Raw genomic sequence first — 12,278 nt, 5'->3', positions numbered from 1 at the left:
GTCATCAGTGACAACAAATTCCTTCATTTGGTAAAACTAGTGTGGTTGTGATTGATAAATTTGGTCAGAATTAGGCTGCCTTAGCCATTCTTCATCACAGACTGCCTGCAATATGAATCTGTACGTTAATTAATGAGAACATGCCTTTCCATCATCAGTATGTTACTCTTTGGTGAGAAATAACCAATCAGAGCTTGCATCAAGAGGAAGATCTGATGAAAGTCACATTGGTGAAACTCCACTGCACAGTGAAAGACAGTGGTCTTTGTGCCTTGCTCTAACCCTGTGAATTATCCTATATTAATATCTTCAGAAACCTGACTAGAAAAAATATCAGAGCTGTCCGTCTTCCAACGACTTGAAACCAATTGTTAGCAGGCATTTTATTCAAAGTATTACAAATGCATAGAGTGTATTTGCTTCATACAGTTCTAAATGACTTTAAAGCCTTGCTTGGATTTAATGCATACCACAAGGGTCGCATTGCCATAAACCTTGAGCCCTTAATCCTTCAGCCATTGCAGTAAGGCACTCCAGACCAGCAAGAAGCCTGATCTGTAGCCCTTAGACTAATGAAACATTTCCTGTATGAACCCTGAAAGAGGATTGTGCTGAGTTTATGTATTCATTATTTGGCAGAGTTTTGCATCTTGGACGTGACAGACTAATGCTGCTTTTATTCAAAAATGCTTTCTGTGAGATTAAGATAACTAATGGAATTACTTGTAACAGGACTTTTATCGTTTTTTTTGTCCTTTGTAAGGAATAAAGAAACAAATCGTTGCAAAGTGCAAACGATCTTGAGGATGATTAACACAGTCCACCTAAAACCTGAGTCTTTTATATACTGTATGTTCTGCATTAACTAAATCTTTTGACTGTTGTTTAATCTGTTTTACAGTAACTGGTCTGCATGAATCCATGTTGAGAACATAAGAAAGTTTACACACAAGAAAAGTCCATTATCTTATTGATCCAAACGATCTCATCCAGCGTTTTCGTGAATTAAGCCAAAGTATCAGCTTTAGCCTTGTTCAGTTCCCCCCCAGCCATTTGGATAAGGTTTTTGGGTTTAAATGAACATTTTCCAAAGCTGGTTTGTACTAATGTCCAATAAAAAGCAGAAATAATAGAGGGGTAAAAACATTCCCAAATAATTAGGTGGCTGTTTGGCCCAGTCAGCTCATTAGGTGGCTAGTAATTAGCAAATTGATCTAAGGATTTTATTCAAGTTCTTGGGTTATGTACTAGGCCTAGAAATCTGCAAGGGATGCTGCACAGTGTAATTAGGTCTGTGTCATAAGGCAAGAGGAGAAATACTAGTGTAAATTCTCCTGTTCTAATCTTTGGCACACCAGAAGTACTCCTGCACTCCAGTGCCTCAGTATAACATTTTGAAGTTTGTGAAGCTAGTAGCTGAATGAGTATCTTTACACTGTACCTGATATGTGAGGCATGATTTCCTTTCCTGGTGGTGCTCATTTGATTTTCAGTGCTGGCCTCCTCTTCCTCTTCCTGTAGCTTAATTAATGACTGCACTAGAAAGCGATACTGGGTTTCAGATCACATTGCCTCTTCTGTCGGGGCTCAGACAGATAGAGTGTTTGCTTCTTGTCATGACACAATTCTTAGCCTGGGAGCATGTAGAATGCAATAGTAATCCACTTTGTACATAATACGTGTAATATTGCGCCAGTAAGTACAGTGAGAAAAAAAGGTGTGTGCTCTCCCTCGGTTGGTTTATATTCTCTTATTTTGTCAAACTTAAACATAATTAGACATTCATTAAAGATGAAGATACCCTGATTAAACATATTGAATTATATTAGGGCATACATATTGTTAGATGATTTAATTAACACAGTGATTTAACATTAAATATGTTTGTGAAATAAGAACAAGTAATAGGTTTATTCCACGCTGAAAAGAGAAGAAAGAAAACACAACGTTGCGGCCGTGGAGCCTTCTTCAGGTGACACTGTCGTGTTTTCTTTCTTCTCTTTACAGCGTGGAATAAACCTATTACTTGTTCCTTTGCAGCCTACACATGCTGACGCAGCTGCCCACCTGTACTACTTTGTGGGAATAAGTTTGTAGGCCCTTAGATTCAGTAGTAGGTAGCACCTCCTTGAGCAGCAGTGACTACAACTAGACGTTTCCTGTAACTTTGTATCAGTCTCTCACTTTGGCTTTTATGAATTGTGGCCAATTCTTCCTCGTAGACTGTGACATTTGAAGGTTTCCTTGCACGAGCTGCTTTGTTTGGCTCATACAGTTCAATGGAATTTAAGTAAATATCAGGACTTGTCCAGTCCAAAATGTGAAAGTTCTTCTTCAGTCATTCTATTGTAGATCTGCTTGTATGTTTAGGATTATTATCTTGCTGCATGAGCCTCTTTTGGCTCAGTTTTGGACAAAAATGTTTAGAAATGCTAGTGTGACCCACTCCAGACTGGTTAGCATCATCCACTCTTTTTCTGAGGTCCACTGAAATCCTTTTTGATTGTGACATGACGTTTCCCCTAAACCGTGTTGTGTACCAAACACATAAAGGTTCTGACCATTCTATGAAACAAGATTGCCCAAACCCAGTCCTTGTTTACATGTTATTCAGTCATTTAATCATCTCATTCTAATTAACACTGATTCTTATTCATTTTTTTTCTACTTCATAGACTTTGAACTAGTACATATATAGCCCTTTGGTTATTAAGAAAAGACTGGTATTGATTAGGGAGGCACAGTAGCTTTATTGTTAGCATTGCTGACTTGCTGGGCCCTGGGTTCGATTCCTGTGGTGCTCTCTGCGTGGAGTTTATATGATCTCCCTGTGTCCCTGTGTGATTTCCTCCTGCAGTCCAAAAACATACCAATAGGTTAATTGGCTTCTGGGAAATTTGGCCCTGTCGTGAGAATGTGCATGTCTGTGTTTGTGTCTTTGTGAGCCTTGTGAGTTTCCCACCTTGTACCCGTTGTTTGCAGGGATGGGCTCCGGCTCCCCCGCAATCCTATATTGGATAGAGTGGTTAGAGAGTGGATGGGTGACTGTCCAGTAAAATGTGTAAAAGGCAGTGAGAACATCATCTGTTGCAACAACAACAGAAAATAATCAGCACAAATGGGATGTAATAGGAGCTCTGGACAAAGTATAGTCTATTATCTCTTATGAGGTATTCTGTCTTTGACAGTGCTGTTCTTTTTCCTCTGGATGAAAAAAGGTAATCTGTTCTTTACCATTTTAGATCATTTTCTATCCAGGAAAAGCAACAGACAGCTCACCATAATTGCAGTGAAGAAATGATTTGTGTTAAATTGGTCCCTGTTTTGTAACGTTTATAGTAGGAATTCTTTAGCTTTTCCCCAGGGTAGGTAAATGTATACCTGTTTGACAAGCCAGACCATTAGGCAAAGTGCTGATGTAATATTCCTATTTTGCGTCTGTGTAAATCCCATATGCTTCCCCGAGGGGCTAACCAGGAATGAATATTAACAAAGCAGAACTATTTTTACACCTCTCCATCTCTTCGTTTCTATTTAGAACCAGAATACTGTGAAAAATCCGAGCTGTCCCATGTACAGTAGCTTCCGGTATCTAGCATCTTTTTAGATATGAGATGATTCTTAAATGATATACTAAAACAGTTCAGCATTACAGCCCTGGACTGATCAATATTTTTGGGATAAAGTTAGACTAATCCTATACATTTTGGCTATGAAAACATTTTTAACAGTCTTCTAACCTGAAAAGTCAGAAGTGGCAGGAGTCACATAGTATATCCATGTCAGAAAAATCTACAGATGGCGGAGATGTTGTGGCTTAATCTGGCAGAGGTGATGGGTGTGAATCACTCAGACCCCATCCCAGACTTTCTCATTTTGTCCTAACTGTTTTCCTCTCTATTCCCTGTGTCTGATTGCTCACTGCCTCTCTGTAATGCTTTTGAATGCGTTTATTATTTTGGCCTTGTGTTTTTACTGGTGCTCTTATTTTTGATATTGTACAAACATTCTGATCAGCAATTTTTTTTCAGCGATGAAGCTGATATACACAGCTTTCCATCCAAAGTTGCTTCTCTGTGTTATGATTTAAGCATACGGTTGGCTAGTGTATGAGGTTGGTCTGCTGGCTCAAGACATTGTACTGGAGGCCTCACAATGTGATGTGAGTTGTGTGCTAGTCTACAGTGATCTTTTGTGTTGGCATACAAATGTCATATGTGTTGTGTTCATATTAGAGAAAGTGTTAATGGTTATGCTCACACATACCAAAGTATGCAGTCTTTTATGTTCAGCATTCTGATACTGATGTAAGTACTGCCGCTTAAGATGCAAAGGAAAATGATTAAACTGACAGACTTAATGCATGGACACTTCAGGAGTGTTTGGGGTGACCACAGTTACTTATTTTCGTTGGCCTTTGAGAAGAATTTTATTTCAAAGTGTTCACCTTAATATTCTATTCAGATTCTTTGTATGCCAGGCAGCATTAGAGACATTCTTAATTACATTCCTGAAGTAAGGTTTGAAGCCATTGCAGTGATTGGCAGTGTACTTCTGGCTTTAAATTTCCACTTGTCTGCTTCAGAGAAAGCTAAAAGCTCATTAAAACCTTCCATGCCAAACTGTGTTAGCCATTTATTCAATGTATTGAATAAGTATTATTCAACGCAAGAAAAGTGAGAATAATAATCCTTTGCTAATGAATGATTCTTTGCAAATACATATCCTGTAGTTAAACATGTTTCCGGTAGTGACTTCAGATTCTGTGTTTCAGTGTGTTGATGATGCACCAAAAAGCAGAGGATAACACTGGAGTACAAAGTGTTGTTTTTTTTCAATAAAGTACCACAACATTTTCCTGACAGAACAACACAGGAAATCCATCTCTTCTCCCCAGTCTTTATAAAGGAACACCACAGGCATCCTACAGGATACTAATCTTTAACAACTTCCAATTGGACCTTTTTGGCCGTAATATTAGGATTTTCGGATAGGGATGCACTTGTTTTGCTTTTTAATAGCAATACTATGGTAGCTAAGCAAGGCAGGAAATAAATGGAAGGAAAGACTGTATTGTAGTATTTTTATGTTGAATATACAAAACAACATCTGTGCTGTGGGGTAGGGCTGGGCGATATGACCTCAAATCAGTATCACGATAATTTCACACATTTACCTCGATAACGATACATTAACGATCATTTTTTTAAACCCTTGAAATGATATGATTACATGATATGCTGAAAGATCGTGTTTTAAATACGTGAAACTATTACTACTATCAAAGCTTTGTAAATGTCAGGCACCGCAATTTGAGGAACATATTTTCTCGACGGCACAACGTATCTCTTGTCAGGGGTTTGAACGAGTCTTTTGAAACCACTGTAGCTATGGGGACCATGTCCTTCGCCATGTAGTAAGTAATGGCGTTAGTTATTTCGTTACATCTGCGCGAATCTTTTGCGTATTGAGTGGCATTAGTAAATACTGTTTGGGGGATTCACTTCGGCCATGTGTGCGCTTGTCAGTCGCTCTCTCTTTTTTTGGCCATGCAGTCTTCGTATTCCACGACATGGTTGTTTCAAGTGATGAAACAAGTTGCTTGTGTTACATTTGGGCGCAGAAACGGTTTTCAGACAGAGTTTACATCTGACTTATCTTTGTTCAGTATCCTGTTTGCTGAAGCCAAAATATGACCAAACGATCGACACTGCACTTTTTTAGATACCAGCTCGTCTTCATTTGTACTTATGTCATCCCTGTCTGACTAGGGTTCAGCAGAAGAGCTCATGTTGTTTCATGCCCGGCACGCTTCTTTGTGTTTTGAATGAAGAACGAAGATTGGACGAGGCAAAAGCATGTGACTGGATATGACGACTGGGTGTTGTAGTTTTTTAAGGGGACCGCTCATGAAAGCGCACAGTCGGGAAAGCTTTTACCGAACATACCGACATAAGCAAAATTAGGTCGGTGAGAAATTCTTAACGTCGGTATCGATACATTTTCGATATATCGCCCAGCCCTACTGTGGGGTATGATTGGGAGTAATGTAAGTCAGAACTCTAGAAACAGAGCCAGGCTTTAATTTTTGGCTTTTCAGTTTGTGAAAGTGTGAACGTACTTTGTAAATAAACACCCTGTGCCTGACCTCCACCTCTGTGTCTAAGTCCTTCTTCCTTCATTAGAAGACTTTCCTCAAAGATCCAATCTGCTGTAACTGGTGATCCTAATTTGTCATGCACATTAAGAACAGTATCTTGCCATTACTGCTATGTTTTTTTAAAATATCTGTCTACTATCTTTTCACTGTGGGATGGTGAACATTTTGCCCATTTTCCACAGGTAAATTGCTCCAGTTTTCATAGGTTTGTAGGGGATCCCTAATGGACTGCAATTTTTAAGTTTCTCCACAGATATTCAATAGGATTCAAGTCAATACTTTGAAGAACATTAATTTTCTTATTCTTAAGTCACTCCAGTGTAACTTTGACCTTGAGCTTTAGATCATTGTACTGCTGAAAGATTATTTTTTGTCTGAGTTTTAGGTCTGAAGTAGGTTTTCCTCTAGGATTTGACGCTACTTTGCTTTTTCTATGTGCCAGTCAGTTTTGACAAGTTTCCCAATTCCTTTTGATGAGATGCAGAACTCTAACATAATGCTTGATCTACCTTGCTTTACTGTAGAGATGGTGTTGGCCGATTGGAAAAAGTTCCAATTTTGTCCTGTCTGACCACAAAGTCTTTAACCACATATTTACAGTATTACCTAAATGCTTTATCACAGACTCCATGCAGGATTTGAGATGGGCTTTCCATTCTGCTATACAACAAGAGTTTTTGGAGCAACCGAGATATTATTGACTCGTGTACATTTTCTCCCATATCATGCATCTCATATACAGCTCTTTCAAAAACATTGTTGGTCTCATCTCTAAGCTGTTTCCTCCTTGCCTGGCTGCCCAGTTTGGAGAGACAGACTGATCAGTGTCTTGGGTGTCTTCTCCTTCTTAATGATCAGCTTCACTAATTGTGTGAATTCCAACTGATTGTATGGCTCGATAAGGTCATTTTGTGAATTTAAATTAATTTATGTTTGTGCCACAGCACAGAGTTTGGATACTTACAAAAATTATTTTTACATTCCATATCAATTAGCTGTTTGCATCTTTATGTTTTGTTTTTGCTTTGAATGTGTCTTCTACTTTGAGTGGAGTCGGTTGTGTACTGTATATTACAAATTTGAATTGCTTCTTCTAAGTGTCATGGTGTCACTTTGAGTGTCAAAGTGTCTTAATGAAAACTTTAAGGCAACAAAACTGTACAAGGATCTGAATACTTTTGCAGAGCACTGTATATACACTAATATGATGGTGTTCAAGTTCAGTCAAGGGGTAACAAAATGTCTGTGCTTTGAACTTATCATATGGTTAAATGACTAACTGTTGCCAATAGTTGCTATGTTCAGGGCCTATATTTAAATTTAGGAATAAATCACAGTTATAATCAACCTTTCTTTTACTTTGAGTGTCTTTGTTTCAGAGCTACACTCTAAACCAATCCTGTGAATGTAGTGAGACTCTCTGAGGAAGTGAGTGATCTAGCTGAAAGCCTAAGTTTGCAGCCAGACAAGGTAACATTAGAATAAAATGTCGGCAAGGTGCAGCTCCATAGTGCTTGGGGCCCTACTCTTTCCAGCATCACAGAATATTTCCTTGCTGTCACATTTTAATTAGTCCTTTTTACTTGGACGTGCCAATTATTTTTCTTCACCATATTAACACCCAAGGTTTAGGATTCAGCAAGTGTTAATCAATGTAGCTCACTCCTACAGCCTTCATATTTGTGTGGGAGAAGTGTAGAATATAGACCTTGCATGTGTCTTCTGAAGTGTGTAGTGTCAGGCTAGCTGCTTCTGCCTACTCTGCAAATCCCACCACAACGATTGCGGAGTTTAATATTGTAGGCTGGTGCAGTCTGATGAGTGATCGACATGCTCACAGGTGTCTGACTCTTTGCTAATGTATGTGGGACACCCTGGTTTGGCATTACGCAGGAGTGTGTGGCGTGTTCAGTGTGGAGGCGGAGTGCTCCACCTCCACACTGAACACACCCTACGTAATGCCACATAGGACAGGAGAGGAGAAAAAAAAAACCAAAACAAAAAAGATGACCTTGAGCTCTTGCTCTTCCCTGCAGGACTGTAATGTCTGCCCTTGTAGGAGATCTTGTAATCTTCTCCCCTTGCGGGTGTCCAGGTCTAGAGTCCTGCTAGCTGGTCCCTCCGGGGAAGTGTTCAGTGTGTGAGAAATGTGGGTTACACTCAGCAAGTGAAGTAGTCTAGATTTTAAAGAACTACCTTTGGACTACATGTTGGATGTGAATCTTTCCTCTCTAAGTGTAAAGAAACTCAGGCGGGATTTACAAAGGTGGAACACAAAATAGAAGACACTGGCTTCCCCAGGACCAACATTTTCAAGTTCTACTGTATTTATTATTGAACTAAGTTAAATCTTAGTTTGGCCATGCCTTGACCGGAAACACAAAAATGAAATGCAGTGTTGGTCTTGTGATTTTACTTCTAAACACATCTCATGTTTTTCAGTCCTATCAGTTAGGCATTTCAGATTTTCACAGACTTGGGCCCAAAATCACTTTGCATTATTAATGGCAGCTATAAAAATAAAAGGCCCATGAAAGATGTTCTCAATCCATAACTGAGACATGTAGTTCAATAAAAAATATTTGATTTATACTAACAGCAAATATCTTGAAACTACATGATATTGCATGATAGTGAAAATAATTTCAGCATGTCAGAAATTACAAAGAAATGTTTGCTCTTCAGAAATAATGAATCTTCTTAGCTAGTGAACTAAATTATAGAACTTTGCTTAAGTGTGCTAGATCATTTTCAATGCTGCCTTGATAGATAAGACCTGAAAGGAGATTTCAGCTGCTAATAAAATTGTGGGAAGTCTTTTCAGCTGCTCGGTGCTGACTAACCTAAACTATTGACTTACAAATCATAGCTTTCAATCTCATCTCCTTCTTTGCCTTTATAATACTGGTAAATTGCCTTTTTCATCTCAAAGCAAAGGATGCATAGACAACTTCATTTTAAAAACATCAGGGACAGGCCACTAGAGATACAGTTGACTTATTCACTCAGTGTTGATGCAACTGTTAAATTTATTTTGAAATCCCTAAATCCTTGTTTTCAATAAAAGTACTGGAACTACCTAGACAAAAACTGAGAATAAAGAACTGAGAAATAACTGAGAAATACATTTGTGGTGTGTGTGGTGTGTTTTACACACCATCAGAATACACATTCATAACTATAAAAAATAATATTAACACTTACTGTACTTCCATGCTGGTTAGATGCACTAATGGGTCCATCTGAGCAGTTCCCTCATGCACTATAAAAGGAAAGATGGGAGATAATCTTTTTTAGTTTTCATGTAAATCATATGTCTGTGTAGAATTTGCATTAAATAGTTTTCTCTCACATGCACACCTAAGTCAGCTTAACTGTGTGACCACAAAGTGTAAATAGATGCATGAATATTTTGTAGCTCTTCTCACATAAAACTGATGCAAGACCTTCTACAACAGCATACAATAACATCAGCCCATCTCTGATATAAGAAATAAGACTTGCAGAATGGCCATTTACTGTATTTGCCGAAGATATTAGATATTTGTCGTAATAGTCTCATATGCTGTGAATTAGGTATAACTAGTAAATTAGGTAGACCTGTTTTGATAACATAGAATGCATTTTCCAGAAAATGTGCATCACATAGCCCTGAATGGTCTTTGAAGTACAGATCATCATATTGTCCTTTATTCGTAACACATTTCTTTAGCAAATCACTCAAAATCACAATCACCAATCCAAATGGCCTCCATTACAGGCTGAGGCTGTTTTTGTATTATGCCAAAAAAATACATTATCAATGAGCCAAAGAACAGTCATTTTAAGGTGATATCTTAACTGTGAGTAAGCCCAACAACAATAATAACAATAATAATAATAATAAATACCATTAGTAGATTCCAGACAGTCCATCAGAAATTGTAAAGCACAAGGGACAGACTTTAAATAGACTGAACTTAATCATAAGTTTATGTGCTAAAAGGTGGTTATTTCAGTCCTGTTTGTAATGTTTTCAAAAGACACTACACAGTAAATGGAGAGCTTTAATATATGCCAAAGGTCTCTTTTAGACTCAGTGTTTATATGGAAGTGCTTCTAAAAGCTTGTTTGTTCAAAATGTGATAAGAAACTTCTCCTGAGCAACTCCTTTCAGCAACTGGTGATCTTTTGAAGTACTGTACATGGCCCAAATATTGAGATCAGCTCAGTGTGCAGCCCCTCATTTTGCTGAGGATTCAGCTGCTGGGCTAAAATTGAATTTAATAAAATAGGTTTTGTGGTTCTGGATAGTGTAGTCTGGAGCTTCACTGTTGCTCACTCGACAGCTGTGCTGAAATAGGCCAGCATGCTCAGATGGCATTACACAAGGAGATGAAGTTTGAATTGAGCATTTGACCATTCATACTTCCCATAATCACAAATAAGGAAAGTTTAAAGAATGAAAATGAGAATCCATTTAATACATTTAAAACAACTGTTTGATTAAGGGTGGATTATAAACTGAAGTGGTTTTTGTGCGGATGTTGCCATTGATATTAGTAATCTCATGTGCTGCTGGGAGGTCTCTTGTATTTAGGCAGTTTGTTTTTCTAGAGCAGCTTCCCTCAGGGTGCTTTGTGCTCGGGTTGGTTCAGAGTTGCAAGTCAGTACCCATAATTTAATTTTAAATCTGTGTAATTTATTACTCGAAAGTAACTGGAGCAGATTGTGGGAAATCTTGAAAAGAGCACTGTCTATTCAACCTACCAAAGCCAAGAGAAGGTATACACTACATTATTATATTTTTCAATTGATAATAATCTATTATTTTACTTGCTTTACAAGACGTACATTTAACTCTAACATATACAGTTATACAGTCAATGAAAATCATTCCTGTGCCTTTCTTCTCATAAATATACAATCTCTATTTCATGTGTTGTAAATGCACTGTTTAAAACTTACCAAGTATCATAAGACATTTAATTTATATTCTTGACTTGTAAACCAATGTAGTATTTATTTGACCCAGTTTTATTATTTATGTATTTACTCAAGATAATACAAGCACAGATTTCAAAGTCACAAATCAGAATGGCAACCTTCAGAAATCTTGACTACTGATATTTTCCAGGAAATAAAACCTGTGGCCATTCTGATTTTTGAAATATGTGCTGGTATTATTTTGAGATCCTATCTTTACAGAAGCATTCCTTGATTTTTATTTTTTCTAGTCTTATTAAGTGTTAGGAAGCTTTTTTCATTTAGTGTCCCAGAAAGCTTAGAGCAATTTAATTTTTGATTATTAGGGTAATAACCCTGAATGGAAAAAACAAACTAACCAAGAGCCATTAATTCTGAATTTTTCAGGTTACGCCAACTTAGTCACTATGGTGACTAATAAATGCTGTTGAAGAATAACGTATGCAGGAGAGATTTTTTTGTGTTACAGAAAGTAAATATCACCCTTTTATTTTACAGTATAATAAATATTTTAAATGGGAAAGGTTTGTTTGTGCATTGAAAGAAGGGTCTCCATCCTCTCCGCTCATCTGAGCCCAAACCTGTGTGATGAAGACCAGACTTTGGTAAGGTTTGACAACCTTAGCGAAGACTCAGGTTTATGTTTTTGAAATAGGGCAGGGCTACCCAAACTCACACCTGATTGTCATCCCATTGATTGGCACTCCTGATTCTATTTATCCCCTTACCTGAACCTAGAGGTTAACTTACTTTTTCCGACAAAGATATTTAATGTTGGATCATTTTGATCAATAAATCAATGAAAAAGTGTATCCTTTTGTGTGTTGTTTGTTTTATTGGGTTCTCTTTATCTATGTTTACGACTTAGATGAAGATCTGATCACATTTTAGGTCAAATTTTTGCAGAAATTCAGAAAATTCTAAAGAGTTTACAAACTTTCTATCCCCACTGTACATGTCCGTTAATGGAGCATAATAGGAAAATACAATAAACCAGAACACCTGAATTTGGCTTTTTTTTCTAAGAAGCTGTGATTCTCCTGTGTTTTGTTAGTTCATTTAGTTCATTTTAAAATGTTTTTTTTTTCCAAAACAACATGAATCTTTATTTGGACATTCATATTGATTGTACTTTTCATCGATCAATGGCTCA

Source organism: Atractosteus spatula, chromosome 2 (assembly GCF_055471065.1).
Source record: "Atractosteus spatula isolate fAtrSpa1 chromosome 2, fAtrSpa1.hap1, whole genome shotgun sequence".
Lineage (NCBI taxonomy): Eukaryota > Metazoa > Chordata > Actinopteri > Semionotiformes > Lepisosteidae > Atractosteus > Atractosteus spatula.
The sequence above is the reverse complement of the archived record's forward strand: the minus strand, read 5'-3'. Positions refer to the sequence as shown.